Raw genomic sequence first — 19,335 nt, forward strand, 5'->3', positions numbered from 1 at the left:
AAATCTTTTATGTACAACAGCATCTACTGCTCATAGAGTTCAGCAAAAGTATTGTTCAGCTTTATGAATTCAAAATTAACATCTCAGGGGCAGTCATACACTGTGAAGTGGGGTTTCATGTTGGTCATCATCAGTAATTTCAATCAAGATGACTTCTTTCCTTCTTGATTTATTTCTTTCCAGAAGATGATATTATGACCCTTAATATTTCCTATGCAAACTCACTGTTTTCAGGGTGACCAGAATATTCTGTGGAACAAAAGAAGGGGGCATTTAAAACTGAGTTAAATTGCGTGAGTCCTTGCTGCAAAAGACTGATTATTTTCACACAGAAATAAAACATTTTTTTTCCTTTAGTTGGTCATGGCTACAAGATGGACAGAGATAAAACCCGGGGGAAAAAAACCAAACTTTTCTGGTCATAAACCCAAGTGATGGTATCAACATGGCCCAGTGGAAGGCAAAATTCTTCCATGAGGTCTTAGACTAAAGCCACATTTGAACTAATACTTGTTTCTTCTTTGCATCAGACACAGATCTCCTTTTAGGATGCAGTGAACCTTCAGTGACCATATCCTGGTGTTAGCTTAGTGGTTAACCAGAGAAAGCTGCTATTTCAACAAAAAATGCAGGAGAAATTGTGAGTTACAAGGACAGCAGCAAAGTTAGAAGAATGACACTTCTTGGAAATGAAAAACACCCTTGCAGTTACCTTCAGATTAAGAAACAGAGGGAAAACTTCCCAGTTCCTGAACCAGGTACACAGTTGCATCTGAACACCAGCTGGACTAAAACACAACCACCTCCATATCACTAACACCTCAGTAGAGAGGTCTGGATAGGCAAACCTTAAAGAAGCTATAGCACACCCCAGCAGTTGATCTGTAATTTAACAAAGTTCATATGTCTCCCTTGCACCTGAAATGTACTGCTTGCACTATAGATTTTACTTAGCAGCCTCTAGTTGCTGTTCAGCTGGAAATCTGCTACACACTTTGCATGCTTGTTGTGTGCTTGTGACATTCAAACCATTGTTCCATTGTTTTGTGGCTCCCTGAGACACAAGCAAGTATCTCTGCCTTGCCCTACGCAAGGTGTCACTCTTGGGTATGCAGCACAGAGGTGAGAAAACCAAGCAGGTCTGGCACCTACAGGACTACATCGCATTACTAAATTATAAGTTGCAACTCTCAGTCTCAAATATTAGTACTTATGCATTTTTTCCATCACAGTTAATATTCAGAGTAGTTTCAATTGTCATCGATAGGCAGAATTCTCAAAACCACAAAGCGTAAGGCTAACTCTGCTTTCACCAAAATCAGCAGCATTTTTATTGAATTTGGTTGTGCATTTTTACAAAGCCAAGGAAAGCCTCCAAACAGATCCCCTTTAAATTTAAACAACCGTGCCTTTCTGCAGCATCCATCGCAGCCCTGTAGAAGCTCGCATTTCATCACTGGGAGGGTGGTTAAACACTCCAATAGGTGCCCCGAGAGACTGCATGTAACCAAAACCCAATTGGGGAAGGATAGTAGCTGTTCACTGCTAGCTTTAGCCTCACTCAAATCTGTTTTTTTTTTTCCCTCTGCCATCTTAGTGAATACTCGTTTTGTTGCCAACATTTCAAGGACACCACAGGAAAAACTTTAAGCCTTTCTCCCCAGCATCTTTTGCACAGTCCCGATCATCCAGACAACACAAACATCTTCAGCTTAGTCTCACTATTGCATGCCATCTTTTACTCATCCGGCTCTGAAAACTTACACATTCAGTCTATATCTAAATGGTGTGTTTCCATTGTACATCAGCTCTCTAACACTCATCCCTTCCTTTCAGTCATCAGGGTTCCAAGACACAGAGCCGGAGATCTGAATTTTAAACTTAGTACTGTATCTACTTCTATTCATCAATTGTTGTGATTTTCCCTGTAGTCGTTGATAATTCCTTCAGAATATTCTAGATTATCACAGACTTTTTGCTACCTATAATTTTTCCTTTTGCTAAAAGTGTTGAGCTCCTCTATTAATTAAGTAAATAAATTCTGTAAGCTACATAGGAAGATTAATTTCATGTTCTTAGCTCTCCTCCCGGTTCTTATTTCCTGCCTATTTTTTAATGGAAGACAGGAAGGGTGTTAGCAAAGATGCTGAATTTCAGATTCAGAAAACTCAGGGCTATTTCCTGCATTTGGGTAGGTCTCCATTGCAGAGCTTCATATGAATTAATTCAGAGGCATAAGTAGTATAGCTGGAGCACGTTAAGGCTTTTAGAAGTCTAATTTACATCATAAAAGTAGAATTCTTTATTTAAAGCTACCTTTGATATATATTTACCCTAATGAAGTCCACAGAGTAAACATACACAATGATCATGCTAAAAATTGCACCTCGGGAAAGTGAGGATAGCACTATTTCCTCCCTCCTACATCTGCTTCAGCTGAATTTAAGATCTTTGTAGTAGGAATGCATTATTTTGTTTGCAAAGCAAGATCAGAGAGACACTCTTATAAATGGATGAACAGTTATAAGCAGAAATGGGGGAAAAGAATAACAGGTTTTACTGCTTCATCTTTTAAATGCCAGGCTTCTAGGAAATCTACTTTCTCTACGCTGCAGCCTGTCAGAAGAGATTCCTACTTTCTGAGAGAACCAATGAGACTAAATTTTCTCATTTAATCTTAGTCCTAAAATTAAAGCTAGGAAATGCTGCTGAAACTATAATCTTCCATACAGTTTCTCTTTTCTCTGAAGATTTTTGAATATCAGATGACACATGTGGGTGGGGGAAATTGAAAGTTAATCTTAACCAAATCTCAGCTTTTGCTGGAACTTCCCAGAGTGTTTCTCACCCTTTGCTCCTGACTGAAGTTTTACTAGTTTTGGGTGCATTCCAATTAGAACTTTAAAAAATTTGGCTTGGTTTTGTTGCCTTGCAGTGTTCCAAGTGCTTCCAAGTTTTATTTCATCATCTAAATCTACCCATTTATTCTTCAGTCCACATTCAAACAAACCTTCTCATGATTTCCAAAAGACTTTTAATCTGAATAAGGAAGTAATATATATATATATATATATATATATATATCTTCTACTGCAATCAATAGAGACAAAACTTACAATATTGAAGCAGGGTGAATTCATACTAACAGTAGCTTCCTGGTACCATTTTAGAAAGAAACAATGATAGGCAGCTTCATTCTGTTTCAGTGTAGAAAGATCATTCATTCCTGTAACCATCAGAAGAACCTTCTGATGCAAGTGGGTAGATTTGTAAGATGGGATCTGGAGAGTGGATAAACAATCCAGAGCAAGTGAACTCTTTTAACACTGTTTCTCATATGATAATATTAGCCTTCATGAAAGAGAAAGGGAAATGTAAACTAAAAGCAAGAATTTATTATTAAAAAGAAGATGATGGGAGAAGAGATTGATTTAACAGGAAAAATCAAAGCAGGGCAAAAGTGTTGAGGTGAAAACCAGAATCTAATGTCCAACAGAACGTGTCTCTGTAAGGAAATTTCAGAATATGTCCTAAATCGCACCAGAAGACACCAATTTCTTTCAAGTGATAACTGAGTAAATACACTGTGATATTCCTCCCCACTTTAGCTTGCTTTTAGTTGTTCATGTGTTTTCTTTGGCTTTCTCCCTTTTCTCACCTAACTCGTAGAAATTTGATTCCTTCTCTTCCCATTTAACATCTTCTCCCACTACCATGATCCCCATGGAGGTGGCTGAGTCACCGTCCCTGGATGTGTTTAAGAGCCATTTGGATGCGGTGCTCAGGGCCATGATTTAACAGAGGGTTGTTAGAGTTGGGGTAGCATGGTTAGGCCACAGTTGGACTTGATGATCTTTGAGGTCTTTTCCAACCTGAGTAATTCTATGATTCTAATTCTATGATCGTTCCCTTTCCCAGCTCTTGGCCCTATTTTACACCTCCTTGCATCACTCCGTGTCTCCTTTTTTCTTAACTTTTCTTCCATGACTACTTGTTTCTCCTCCCAACACAAGTAACCTTGTTCTTACTCTGTCTTTAAATCTGCCACTTCCATAGTTTTTCTCCTCTCATCTCTGTTGGAATAAGATTCATTAGGTAAAATATTTTTATCAATAAGACAAAAGGCCTAAAATTATGGCCAAAATCAACATAGAAGATATTGATGCAGATATGAACAGCAATTTTTTTTTCTATAAAACCAGTGCAGTGTTGTCTTAGCTCTCCCTTTTGATTTTAAACTACTTTTTTTTCTGAATTCTACCGATTATATCATGTTCTTTCATTAGTTTGGATTTGTTTCAACAAGTTTGCATTGCATCAGTGAGGTTGTTTTGTTTTGTACTTTTACCAAAACAGCTACCCGTTTTTTAACCTTACATGCAGTTACCTTCTTCTGACTAATTCATCCTATACTACCAGTCTTCTGTAATCAGGTACAGCTGTTTTCTGCAGGCTTGATATTGGAAAATGGAAGAGTTCCTTCTTACAGAATTATTTTGCAATGAGGTTTAACTTAGCAAGTAGATCAAACTAATGATTTCAGATACTACAAGGTTGTCTAACGTGCTTTGAGAAGAACTACCTGAAGCTGATTTTATTATTTACATCTTAGACCTCATCCAGCTGAGTTCCTGGCAACTGAATTCAACTCAACTATTTTCACCACAGCCTCCAATGACTTCTTAACTGAACCTCATGACTGCAGCACTGCAGTCATCTCATTCTTGGTCTGCCACATCTTGACACAACTGTCACGTATTTCTGAAAGTCTGGCATTCATTGGCTTCAGAGTTTCCATTCTCTCCACCTCTTAAGCAGCTCACAAACACGGTTTGGAGAACATCTTCAATGCCCTCCACCACTTAAAGAGGAACAGGATTCATTTGGCCTCCTTTCTCTTATTATTACTCCCTCAGTGCACTTAACACCTTCATACTCACAGCTTACAAATCCACGTTTCCATTCTAGCCATGAATCATTTTCACTTAACTAACCACGCAGCTTGTCTTTCTGACAGCTCACTAGTGGATGTGAAATCATCAGTGTAAGCTTATTATGGTTAATCATCCTCCTCCAGTAATTTCCCACCTGCCCCCTTTTTTCTTTTTCCCTTACAGTGGAAACATCACCATCCTGACAATCATTTGGGCCCATTAAAGCAGCATCATGTTCAGCTTGAATTTCCCTCTTGATCCTCATGCGAGGCTACAAAGAAATCTTGCAGATACTTTCTGAATAACAGCCTTAAATAAAACATTCTTCTGTTTATCCAGCTATGATTGTTTTGTTTCTCATCATGCATCATCTCAGTGCTAGCAATAATCTTTTCCTGGCTTTAGCAAAACCATCCCTCACCATGTAGATGTTTAAGCCGAGATGAACTTTATACCTTGATATATTGATTTAATCTCCTTTCTTGTGACCTCTCTGCTCTTATTCTTAGCTTTCTATCATTACAAATAGAATGCTACTAGTCTTCTGTTTGTAGGATCTTTAGTAGGATGCTACACTATAACCCTAATGTGTCTACTGCCTGTGGAACAGCCACCTGCTACATTTAGATATGCACCCTTCCTTTATTTTCTTCTATCCTATTTATGTATTCCTACACATTTTCCTTAAAAACGTTACTTTGCTGCGAGTCCTAAAAAATTATGCTACAGTGAGATCCATTTAAGTCCCATCTGTACTACCAACTGTTCCTCTCTTGACTCTTTGAGTTACTCATAGATTATAAAGCTCTAAGAGGAGAGGACAGCGAAGATAGCAATGGGTTTTGTGGTTCCTGAAATACATGTAAATGAATAGATAAGTGAAAAAATAATGGCTATGTTGTCCTTGCATTGATGCTATGGTACTCTTCAGTACTACTAACTCCTAACATGTCAATAAATTATACCTTTTCCAAAATAAATTTGCTTCTAAGGTAGACTGACTGAGGTTTGTAAATGCTTGCATAATTCAGATGATTGTGTACTAAACTGTACAATTTAATCATACTTAACTACAGGATTAGACCCATCAGTAACTTCCTTGTTCTACCACAGGCAAGTAAAATGAATACAATGTAAATAACCCAGTGAAACAGTGAAGCATTACACAAAGACTTGTGCAAAGTGATATGACTCTAATTTCCAGGCGCAATGCCATTTAACATCCATTTTCAGTCTAAGCACCACAGTAAAGCAAATAAGCAACAAACAAACACAGTACAAATACAGTGTTCTCCTGTGCATCTGAGTAGATGTTTCCAAAAAGTCTTTTTTATAGCAGCATCCAGTTCATCACAGTGACACAGATACACGTGCCATTACTGGCATATAATATGTATCAGGTGACGTAATCATGCTCTTGCATGACTGAAAGAAAGGCTTTTCATTTTAGAACAGCATCAATAAAAAGAACAGCTACAGAAAAATAAATAAATAAATAAATAAATGTCCTACAATTGCTGGAAAATAAAAACATGAATTGGCAACTTCTGTTGTATCTGTATCTGTAAATATTTCATATAACCACTTACTACACAAAGAAACGTAAAAACATTTAGGAATGATAGAAATTTAGGCTATGATAGAAATCACCTTAGAAAAACAGATTCTAGACGCTATGCACACTTCTTCAGAAACAAAAGTAATTTGACTTTGATATTTTTTCCCGAAGCTAAATGAATCAGCTCTTGCTACATGCTACGTGGCATGCTATAATTAATGTAACACTGCACTCTGCTGAGTGACATAGTCGATTCTTTTAAGGAGATGTCAAGATAAGGAAGAGAAAAGAAGACTGTGCTTCTTGTCTTTCAGGGAAGTTCTTACGATACCCAGAACTGATCGAAGATTTTAATCAACACTTGGAATATCTCTTAAATACATTTTCTGCTGTCACCCATCTAACAGTTTTCCTAAGATGGGAAAGGTTTTTCTTGTTTTTCATCCTTAGTAAGATCAAACCACTAACACTTCTATTATCATTCAACAGGAAAGTGATAATCTGGTTGATAGATCCTACAGAAGAAATACAAAATTTTTCATTACTTTGGATATATTCAAAGTCGAGGTTCCAAAGACATTGAGTTGTTGTCACAAAACAAATTATCTAAATAGATGCAAATATAATCTTAAATTTACATCTTAAGCACAGTGTAGGATGATGCCCACCTGACCTCGTGATCTGTTAGGTTATTGGTACAATAACAATAATCAAAATTGGTCCTGAAAATAAATATTGAAAGAATAGATTCAACTTCTAAAATACATTAATCAGCAGTTGAGCTACACAACAGGCTTCCTACTGTGCCATACCAGCCCCTGTATTTGCACACATACTAGTATATTCCCTACCAACTAGTTTACGAATCAATTTGGGAGATAAAATTTCTACACCCTGACAAATACACCTGAATTATATGAGTATTATTTTTTCTTTCTGCAAACATTAGAGACCTCCTCTACTCCTTCATCTGGCTGGATCTCAACATGTGTGGTCAGCTTTTTCCCAGTGTTTTACCAGGCAAAAATTCCCATCACTTTCCACAGCTTGCTTTCACCTACTTTCCAAACTCTCTGTTGCCAGGGTGTGGGACCAAGATAGCCAATTTCAACATGGAACAAGTCATAGGTTCCATCTAAAGGTCTCCAAAGACCCAATTATGTCTAGTATCATGCACAGAAGATTGTCTCCACAGATGTTTTTGTTCCACTGAAACAATTTCTATGTCCTTTACACCCCCCTCTCCTCTTGTCCAGCTGCCTGGGACTCCCCACTGGTGGCTGAAGTTGGATTTTCCCTTGAAGGGGGAAGTTTTCCAGAGCAGAAGGAACTCACAGAGAAATGAATATGAGTCTCCAGCTGAACTGAGCATTGAACAGATTCCCCAAGGGACTAACAGAGGGACAATGAATTTCTTCCCTTGAACTGCCTCTTCTGTGAACATTGTGCTCACACAACAGAAAACAAAAGAAAGAAAAGAAAGAAAAACAAAGTGAGCATTGAAAAGCATGAACAAGAGTATCAGAGGGTGACTAGGCAGACACGAAAGCAGGGATAAGGATTATCAGGTATGCACACTTCTTTTGGCTGATATGCCAGCTGATCTCGGTAAAACTAAGGAGAACCAAAGGATAGTGTTCTGCTCTACCACTCCTAAGAATCAGAGAGAACAGCTGAAACTCCCAGGAAAGCTGGAAGAGAGAAGTTGGCCCAGGCAAGGATTTTCAGATCTAGTCCAGATCTGGGCAGAGGTAACCCAGAACAGGAGGGCAGGATATGCAAATCCAACTGGACATGGAAAGAGCCTGGCTGTGCCTGCTTTCCTGATAGTTACACTCCTGGGAAAGCACTGCCCTACAGTTTTGTCTGATTATAATGCATGAATATAGTTCTCCATTCTAAAAAGGCAATAGGAGTTTGACCTCAATAGTACAATGAAAATTGATGTGCATAGGGTACTAGGCATCCTTCTAACACAGTGTAACCCCATTGAAGTAAGTAGGAGAGTGGAGAGATAACATCTTCCTTCAGTTTACATTGCAAACTACTCTATGTTTTGCCTTCACAATCTGCAAACTTTCTATTCTCCATATTCTTCTTCTTTCATTTTGGTGTAATGATTCACCCTGCATCTTCTTTAGGGTCAAGAACTTCACATGATATGATGAGTGTGAAACGTGGGGGCATTTACAGGAACCTGGAAGCATTTCTATAAGCATTCCTATCAAGAAAGGAGCTTCATAAGTCAGAACTGAGGTTGTTTTTTTTCAGATAAAGTAGTTTCACGGATTGTCTTCAGTGGTTTCCCTTCGCATAAAGAAAGAAACTAAAAAATATTCACTGTTGTTTCATGACGGCATGATCTGAACAGTTTCAGACTAATCCTTAATTAGCTCAACTCTTTTTGTATCTGGCAGTGACATCTTTTGTTTGTGTCGAAGTAGTGCAACTAAAGTTCTTTTCTTTGGGTAGTTTCTCTGATGGGGGAATTTTGTGTCTGCAGTTCAACAGACACACATTATGTCGTATGTATTCTTTAATTCACAAGTCCAGCTGTGTCCTTGTCTTGTGTTAGGGATGAAATGAAGATTCAGACAAGCACTGAAATTTGCATCTGGACTTGTAACTGAATCAGATGTAGAAGTTTCTCATTTGACATCCCACTTCCTTCCCATATCTCTACACTGCATCTTGAGATAAAAAAAGTTTCTGCTAAATCCTTCCACCTCAGACACTAATTCATGCTAAATTATTACTTTCTCCTCCTATCTTAAGAAGATATGAGTTAGACAGAGCCATAGGGAAAGATCTGTATTAATAGTTTCCTGTGGGTGTCTATCAATATATCTTGTCATGATCTAAATCAGACTGATTTTTACGTGAAAAATATGGAAATGGAAAAAAAAAATTAAAATTAAAAATACTTATTTGGCAGGTTTAGCCAAAAGCACAACTACTACTTCATGTAGACTAACACCTTGCAAATTGAGCCAGTAGAAGAAACAGCTGCCTACTCCACATCCCAGAGCAATAGCTTAGGATCTCCTGATGTGACTGTGTGAAGCTTTTGTACCCACAACCAAAGCACAGAAAATCTTGACTACTCAGTGCTTAATTAAGAAAAGGGACTCCCTTGCAATTCTATCTGTGACTCGGTTCTCCTCTGCAATCTTTTCTCTGTGGGGGTAGTAAGATGAAGCAGAAAGCTAGCTTTGCTCCTGAAAGTGCCAGATGGGAATTTCAGAGAAAGCTTGCCACACACCGTGAGCCATAGAGAACAACTTTCCAGGAAAAGACTCAGAAACAACCAGTAGGAAAAAAAGCTTGTAGAGAAATCTAGTCATAATCTTTTCCAAGCAAAATTGGCCTCACTTCAGGTATCACTGAGCATTCGCTCCCTCACATCCCTAAAATATTGTTAGGAATGACCAAGTATCAGACACTAAGTCATCCAAGCATTTTACCACCTTCCAAAAATGGTATGATACCTGGAAGAAAGCACAGAATGGTATAAAGATGACCTCAAATTTGTTGCAATTGTAAAATATCCAAAACTATTCAATCTGTCTTCTGCAACAGACTTCTGCTGAATGGTGTTGAGCACCTTCCAACCTCACTGTGCTCAGTCAAATGCAAGAACAATCACTTTTTCCCCATGAGTTAGGTAAGACAATCGTATCAAATGTGGGAAAGTGCTGTCCTAATGGAGATGGAGTGACTCAGAAGTCCTAAAACAAAGAAAATTTTGTTCACAACTGCTTATGTGCACTTTAAAAAGAGGGGTAGGGTAAAGGGGCAGAGGGACTCCCCTGCGTTGCTGAGCAAGTGGTAACATTTAGGAGTTTTCTGGAATTAATAACCCAATCTTGGCCTTTCAGCTCCAGAGAACACATGCAAAGACTTCTATCATCTTTGTTACCCTTTTTCTCTCATTTGCAGAGGATGTGGGTGATGTGGGCTACCAGAAAATGTTAGTAGAATATCTTCCTTTTGCTTGAATATGTTCCTCTTGCTTGAGAGCACATTTCACAGAACTGTTCATTAATAATTTCATACCGTAGCCTTGGGCCGTATGAGGATAGGGGATATCAAGCAAGCCAAAATGAAAGCATAGTGTTGGATCCTGCACTACTGTTTCAGAGTCAGCCTTCCTTCAGGGACAACTAAAGTCACTAAAAGATAAGGCTGGTATATAAGCAATGGATATGGCTGATAGGTTTTACAAAATATTTTGTTTCAATATAAATAACTAGTATTTTATGTAGGTTTCATCCCATGCTTTATGCCTCCAAATAATTCTAAAATCCCTTCAACCACAAATCAGTTTCTTAACAGATAAGTCTTTTAACTCCTGTCCTCTTTTCTCAGTACAGAGCTATTTTAAACCAGAGCTGATCATGTTTCAAGAAAGCCAAATTTTACACTCATCAGCAAACCTTAAACACATTGCTTTATCAGGAAACACCTTGCTCATCATGTAAAGCTATTCTACATTAAGAAGAAGGTACATTTGGTGCAGAAACTATGATGTAGAAATTAATATTTCTGAGGCAAAATGCTGGCTTCAGTATCTTCTTAGAAATTAACTACAAAATTGCAAAACACCTGTGGTCAATTGGTTGCCTGCTGGAAGAGCTGAAATAGAATCCTACTGTCTCAACCACGGTGGCCCTAATGAGTATTTTTGGATAACACAAAAAGAGTAAACTTAGAACATTATGGCTTCATTCAGTTTCTGAAGAACTGAATGAGAGGTATGCATAAGGGCTGGAAAATATAGGGAGAATGGACAAATGGCCACATCTTGTTTTTCTTGAAGTCTGGGAAAGTGAGCTGGATACTACTGAAGGGGCACGTGTACTCAAGGAGACAGAAATCATCAGGGAAACCTGATGTTTATCATTCTTCTGTTACCTAAATATTTCCAAAGATCCACTCTATCCCATCTCCCAATTCTTCTGTCTTTCTACTTCTACCCAGCCTTGACATCTTTGGGAATGCACTGGCACTGTGCTGGTTCTAGCCAACATATTGCCTTAGTAAGTCACCAGTGCAAGCACAGTGATACTGCTCACATGGGAAACATTCTGAGTCACCAACAAGGGAGAGGTTTTCTGGACAGTCAGGGAAATGAAACAAGAGCCAATTACAGAATACAGATACAAAGAAACTAAGACTTAAACAGCTCCTGGAGAAAGGGAGGCCAACAGGCTAGGTAGTACTTTCATCACTCATAATATAGTTTCATTATGTATGTGGTTCCTTTGCTTTCTCTCATAACTTCCTCTTCAAAAGCTTGTGTAATACACGTGCAAAGATATCATGTTACTATTGCACTGGGAGCAGCCTCTACATACCTATCAGACTCCTCAGTATCCTTCTTAATCTTTACATGCAGACTCTACTATTTTTGTGTACTTTATGAGTGAGCTTAAAGCGTCTTCTCTCCCATCTCCTCCAGTATAACCCCCAGTCAGGTGAGTTCAAAGAAAATCGAGCCCTAAAGTACGCAACAGAACTTAAGATACTGCTAGAGCAGCCCAACAGAGGAAGGAAGGAAGCACGGGGCTTTTAAACAACTTCTCCTTTTTCACAAGACCTTCCCATGATGGCTTTCACGGGTCAACATCATCAAGTGTGCAGCTGCATCGGATAGCAGTCTCACGCAATCCATTCACAACAGACCCTTTTCAAACTCATGGATTCAGAGTTAATTTGGGTACCTCAAAAAGCTCGTTGCTGAAGGCTTATAACCTGCTGGTTTGGGGGTGTTTTGTTTGTTTGTTTGTTTTTTAGCATTTACACGGATAATATGCTATATAAGAGAGCTGGCCTCAACTTCTCAGCAGAATCGCTTCATAGAAGCAGTGTCTGACAGGTTGTGAATTGTTTTGCTTTAGTGTGTATTGTAATGCATGCTACTACCATGAGATTTAATATTGTTTTTCAGGACTGTTAAATTAGGATGTTCTAAGGATCAAACTCTGCAGCATCAGAGATTGGGCAAGTACCTCATCTGAAGGTCTGCTGCTACATTTATAATAGATTTGCCCGTATTGGAGGCTTAAACCCCACAAAAGATCAGTTCATTCCTCAACCTTTCAGGTTAGAAAGATGATAATACAGAGTCTTCATTTCCAAAGAAGAGTTTTGGAACACAAACACTGAAACATAACTTAATTAAATATATCCTCATTAAGAACTGGAATAAAAGATTTTGGCTTCACTTCTACAGAGGAAATATCTATCACTGCAGCTATACTTTTGTAATCATGTACATCACTGCACAGCTATTTTAATTAACGCTAATCTAGGATCCCTTTAAGCGTTGTTTGCTTTCCAACATAGAATAACCTGCCACAAAAAGAAAAAAAAGGAAGACAAAGTTTGTGACAGGAACAGTGCCTGAACTATGTACATTGATCTCATAAACACAGGCTGTTAAATCTTAAAAGCTGAAGTTTCATTAGGTAACTCCCTTGCATGGTTAAACCTTGCACCTGACTGACGTCAAGAGTAAGTGAAGATTCATGCCCAAGAGAGGGTTAGTCCTTCTGCTGACAAAACAATCATTTATTATCAGCAGTTAAGATTTTACATCTAACACTCACAGTCCTGGTTTCATTCAGTTTACTTGGTTTTCATTCTGAGTCTTACTGAAGGCTTTGCATTGGTTTTCATACCTCCAGCTGTGTTTCTCCTAGTTCTGTACTACCTCTGAAGGCAGAGGAGATCTCTAGTTGGAAAATCAAGTACACAGGGGAATGAAAGCTCACTTTCCTCTTTCACATTTGCATTAAATCACCTACTTACAATCATCTCTTTCCATACACCACGTTCTTTGTTTAAGAACCAAAACTACTCATAAAATTTGGCATATGAAACTGTACAATCCTGGGATCCGGGGACAAACAAAATCAGTTTTACAAGCCCAGCCACAAATTTTGCATCTCTACCTTTGGCTCCATGAAAGTCTTTCAAACTCATGGGGAAGCCAGAGGAAATCTCTCTGAGTAACGTATCTCACACACATCAGCATTACTGCAACAGTCTCAATTGCTGCTAGATGCTTTGCTTCTGGCTCTGACCACCTCCCCCTGTATGCAACATGCCTATTTTCTCCCTCGTACAGTGGGGTTACGTGTGTTGTGCAATACGGTTTCAAGCTGAACTGTTTTCCTACACAGTGGTTGCTCAGGAGCTCTGCTGTGGGCAAGGAAAAAGTGAAGCACATTTGACTTTTATGAGACCACTACCATTTCCTCCTCTTTGCAGATTCCCCGCCTCAAGAAGAGCTCTCAGCAGAGTTCAGAGGAAGGTGAGCAGTGGGTGACGCTGACTGATGATGATGATAACATCAAAAAGTCAGTCAGAAAGGTGGTCAGATCTTGGAAGACACAGAAGAACATGCATTCCCACTCCTGTTTCAAACAATATAATTGTTAAGTTCTTAAGCTTTTATATGAACCCTAGGATGTAAGTGTAAGTGGGCAGCTTTCCAATACACAGCTATATTGTGGAAGTGAGAAAGGAAATAATCGGTGCTATGGGATACAAGAACTATTAAGAGGAGGTTCCTCTCTCGACACCTTTCAACATAGTGAAAGAATGATTTCAAGTTTTATACTACTCTGGGACTGCAAGTCAAGAGAAGAAGCTGGATATGGTAATCAAAATGAAATCGAAAGGTTTTTTCAAGAATGATATTTTCCAAAAGCAAAGTCATGAAGATAGGACACAGGTATCCACAAGTCAAGTACCAGAAACTGTAAGAACAGCTTTGCAAGTGTTACTTGCCACAAGCACACACGTAAAGAAATGAGTCACTACATCGCAAGGGGTGAAACTGTAAGAATTATCAAACGCTCTGTTCATTATACTCACACTGCCTTCAAAAGTCATACTTACTCCAGCACACATGAAATCAGTAAAAAGCTGTCCTCTTTCCGGAGTGCATGAAAATGCTTTACTTCAGAAGATAACAGTGGTGAGAATGGCTTGAGTAAATGTCTGGTGTAGCCACTGGCACCCATAGTGCTAGGCAAACAGTTCACTATTTGTCCTGTGATTTCTGTTAGCACTGTGACTTGAGGATTCCAAATGTGACCCATACCCCATTTTGTTAGGTACAGAAAATTATACAAGTTTCTGCCTGTGCTAATGAAAATATAATAGTAAGCTCTGTTGTGCAATAATAGATGCTTGAAGGAGTGCAGCATCAATGCATTTTAGTCAAGGGTTTTGGTAAGCAAACTAAAATAAAAGGAAGGAATTGGTTTCTGTTAAACCCAGGCTAAATTTTCCAGCTTAACTTGTCACACCACTTATTAAGCAGATGACTTGTAATCCACAGAGCTTTCTGCTACTTTCCTATTTTTAACTCAATTCTGTGATGCACTTACATAGGTCAGGAACATGTCATGCATGTCCTTGTTCCCATTTCTCTCATCTTTCCAATGATGTTTATATTTTAGATCCTTTCCTATAATAAATGAATAAATAACACACAAACTCTCTGGTCAAAAGGTGACCATGTTGTTCATCAGTAACATCTCCTAAGATTGAATCAAAATCACCACCATAATTTAAAATTTGTGAAGCACCACAAAATTGCTCTCTCCCAGCAAACAAGTCCTCCTTGAGCTTCATCCATCACCCATTGGCCTTTTGTATCATGTATGCATCACGATTCTTCAAGGCAGCCTTTTCTCAAAAGCAGCCTTTTCATTTCTGAGTGCCCAACCTGAGCTTGCTCTCTAGAACAACTAGGTGTCAACAGGTCTCTAAGAAACCCACTGCAACAGAGACTGTGTGACTGTGGCAATCCCCCATCTTTCTCTACATAGAGAGGTATCTAAGGTATCTAAGCATGAGATACATTAACTCAAATTACGTGAATGAACACTCAGACTAAGGGTCTATTCAACTTTCCCTTCCAGAACAGATTGTCAGTGGCAGAGATGAAGTTTCCCAGCCCTCCACTTCTTTCCTTGACTATTCTGCAGCTAAACTAAAATCCTTTTTCATTATTGCATCCATGAACATTAATGCACACATTTCTAAGTAAAACTTCCATAGCAGCATTTGGGAGGTCAAGACAGAAAAAAAAAATAGGACTTTTGTTCTGGAAGTTTTGATTACTACATCCAGACAGAAGAGACAACCATGATCTGTCCATCCAAAGTTATACAAAGAATTCTGAGGAGAGGAGAGGAGAGGAGAGGAGAGGAGAGGAGAGGAGAGGAGAGGAGAGGAGAGGAGAGGAGAGGAGAGGAGAGGAGAGGAGAGGAGAGGAGAGGAGAGGAGAGGAGAGGAGAGGAGAGGAGAGGAGAGGAGAGGAGAGGAGAGGAGAGGAGAGGAGAGGAGAGGAGAGGAGAGGAGAGGAGAGATTCATCTCTCTTTCAGTTTTCCACTTGGGGTTTCATTGTTAGCCTTGCTGTATAGCAGTCACTATCCTGCACTTTGGGTTGAGCCCCTGAACCACAACAATTAATACCAGAACGTATTACTTGAGCTTGTAAGGTAGTGTGACGCAGGATGCTAAATGATGATAGGCCACAGAAAAGGTCAAAAAACCCAATGGGGCAAGCAGTGCACGTGTTGAGTACTGTGAGAGCTATGCTGAGTAGCTGCACGGATAACTGAGTTTGGGGGATTTCTCAGTTCTGCTCATTGCTCTCAGGGTTTGCAATGCTGCAAGTAGCAAAGAAGAAAAGGGGGAGGGGATGGGAGAAAGGTTGTGCAGATGTATGGTAAGGAAGTAATTCTAAAATGTGGCAGCGCTGTTGCAGCGGTGGTAGATCTGCACGACTGGTTACAGTGCTTCAGGGAAATATATTTTGTGCTTGAGCCTTTCTTGTAGGAGCTCCGGGCACAAATGGGGACACCCCAAATCAGTGCTTAAAAAAAGGGAGGGGGGGGGGGGGGGTGTCAAAGCACACATATATCTATACTATTAATTCCAGTTAGTACTGGGGATGTATCTCTCTGAACCATATACTAAGTTTATGGAACTGTGTCATACAGAGCAAGTGTAGAGGCAGTCTAAAGTAATGGGGCACACCGAGGTGATTTTAGTCAGCATTATTGCAACAAACCTAATCACTTTAACAATGCATTGCTCAAACCAGAACACTCAAAGCATATACTAAACACTAAGCACATGTAAATCAATCAGTTAACAACTTACATGAAGATGTAATTTTATATCACCCTAATGGTCTGTAGAGACTGTCATTTGCCAAAATCTACTGTATTCCTTGGTTTCCAAGACTGTAATATTCTACCTTACAAGGCAGCTTAACAAGTCATATTCTGCACTGGTACTGCAGAAATAAATACCTCCTTTTGTGGTGAGCTACTTCTCCTTCCCATGCCTGAGGAGGAGGCAGGTCTGGACAGTGGTTACATTGGTTAAAACGACACTTTCACACCTCTGGTGAGTGCCATCCAGAGCTGTCAGGGAGTGCCCATCAGATATGTTAAAACTTCAGTCCTGAAGAGGCTTACATTACATATTCGGTGTTTTAAAAGCTTTTAGTTTTATTTGAATCAAAACTGCAAGCATTATAGCCCAGGTGCGCTTAGGAGCTAATCTGCAGGGACTAAGAGGTTGAGATCCAAGCTGTTCTTCTCCTCCATTCACCAAAAACCAGCTGTTCCTGGGAATGCTCTTTGCCAGCTGCAGCTAGCATCAGGACAGCTCAAACAGAACAGCTGACACAAACAACCAGGCAAAGATGCCTTGAGGCAGAGGGTGAAATAAAGACAACATTCCTGCATTCGGGCAATAGTAAAAACAACAGTAGCTAATGCCAGGAATGTATCTTCAGCTGTTTCCTTCCTCTAACATTCTGGTACATCCTCAGGGAACAAATAGCCACAGCCAGAAGCAGGCACCTATCTTTTCCAGAATGTATGGGTACTACCCTTCATTTTTCTGCTGTGTTATAGCCCAGTGACTAAGGCTGAACTTCAAGTCATGCAACAAAAGATTTTGTCACAAGTTTCACACCTCGGTGTACCTTGGCCCTCAAAATGCTTGGTATTACAGCTGAGAAGGAAATTAAAGAGTAGGGGAAAGGTAAGGCATCTCCCCAGGCTGAAGTGATTTCAATGTGCAGAATAGAGTTGAGAAACTGACAGCTCACAAGCAGCAAGACTGTAGCCTGATGGTTTATGCCTGTTACTGCAAGGAGGAGAAATCTGGACCACTGCTATTTCTCCAGGCATCATCTTCTGCATTTGCACAACACAGTGGGAAAATTCTAAGTCAGAAAGTTTGGACCAGATGGATTTTAAACATTACAGATTAGACAGGAGAAGAGTTTAAAGGGCAGAAATCTCAAGCATGGACAGAAGGGAGATACATTCTGCTGAATCGCTCTGTCAGTGTCTAAATATCAGTTTGCCTATAAAGAGAATATAAATTATTCTTATGAGAGGGATATGGCCTCAAGTTGCACCAAGGTAAGTTTAGGTTGGATATCAGGAAAAACTTCTTTACAGAAAGGGTTGTTAAGCACCAGAACGGGCTCCCCAGGGAGGTGGTTGAGTCACCATCCCTGGAGGTGTTTAAAAACCATTTGGATGTGGTGCTCAGGGACACGATTTAGCAGAGTTGATAGAGTTAGGGTACTATGGTTAGGCTGTGGTTGGACTCGATTATCTTTAAGGTCTTTTCCAACCTGAGATTCTATGATTCTATGTATTATTATTATATTATTATTCTTGATTTGTACCAAATGCTACAGAAATAATATCTGTTCTATGCATAAAATGCTATATGTGAAGTGAAGCTCACATCACATAGATATTTTTCTGGTATAAAAATAGCCCAGTACGTGCTGGTTGTAGTAACAAAATAGCTGCTCAGAAGAATTGCACAGAAATGAAGCAATGAGAATGGGTCCTGAAATACATTTGAAAGATGGTACACATGGCACCAGCATATACGTGCATTCTGTATCTGCCAAATGTGAGAAAGACTTTGACTATCTCTTTCGTTATTTTAATGATCTATCGAGAAAGATAGTTGGTATTTGGATCTACTGTTCATTGCATTTCAGTGACTTAATGCAACTAGAAGAGTGTTCTCAGCTCTCCACCGCCCTCTTCTGGGCTCTGACTAGGGAAGCACTATCATCCTTTTTCTACGGTTCACCACCGGCCAAAGTAACTTTGGGATGCTAAAGATTATGAATTGTTTCTTTACTCCTGTTGAAACCTTAGTGACTATTTGTGTGGCATAAATTCATAGGAGCCTACCCCCAGAATTATGTCTTCCATATAATAATCTGACTCAGATTCAACTTGTCAACCAGAACATCCAGTTCCCTTTCCATGGGGCTGTTCTCCAGCCTCTCATCTCCCAGTCTGTACAAATATCCAGGGCTGTCCCTTCCCAGGTGCAGAATGTGGCACCTGCTCTGGTTAAACTTCATGTGGTTGGTGATTTCCCAGCCCTCTGGTTTGTCAAAATCTATCTGCAAGGTCCCTCTACCCTCAAGGAAGTCAATAGCTCCTCCTAATCTAGTGTCATTTGCAAATTTACTTACACCTTCAAGTCCTTTATCCAAGTTACTGATGAAAACGTTAAAGAAAACTCAGCCTAAAATGGAGCCCACTCATTAGTGACCGGCTGCCAGCCTGATGTAAGCCCATTTGTTAGAACACTTTGATCCCAACCTGTCAGCCAATAGTTTAACCTTCATATTATGTTGTTGTCCTGCTCTATGCTGGATATTTTGTCCAGAAGGGTATCGTAAGAAACAGTATTGAAAGCACTGCTGAGATCCAAAAAAGATTACTTCAATTGGCTTCCCTTGGTCAACCAGGTGGATA

This window comes from Excalfactoria chinensis, chromosome 2, assembly GCF_039878825.1.
Source record: "Excalfactoria chinensis isolate bCotChi1 chromosome 2, bCotChi1.hap2, whole genome shotgun sequence".
NCBI lineage: Eukaryota > Metazoa > Chordata > Aves > Galliformes > Phasianidae > Excalfactoria > Excalfactoria chinensis.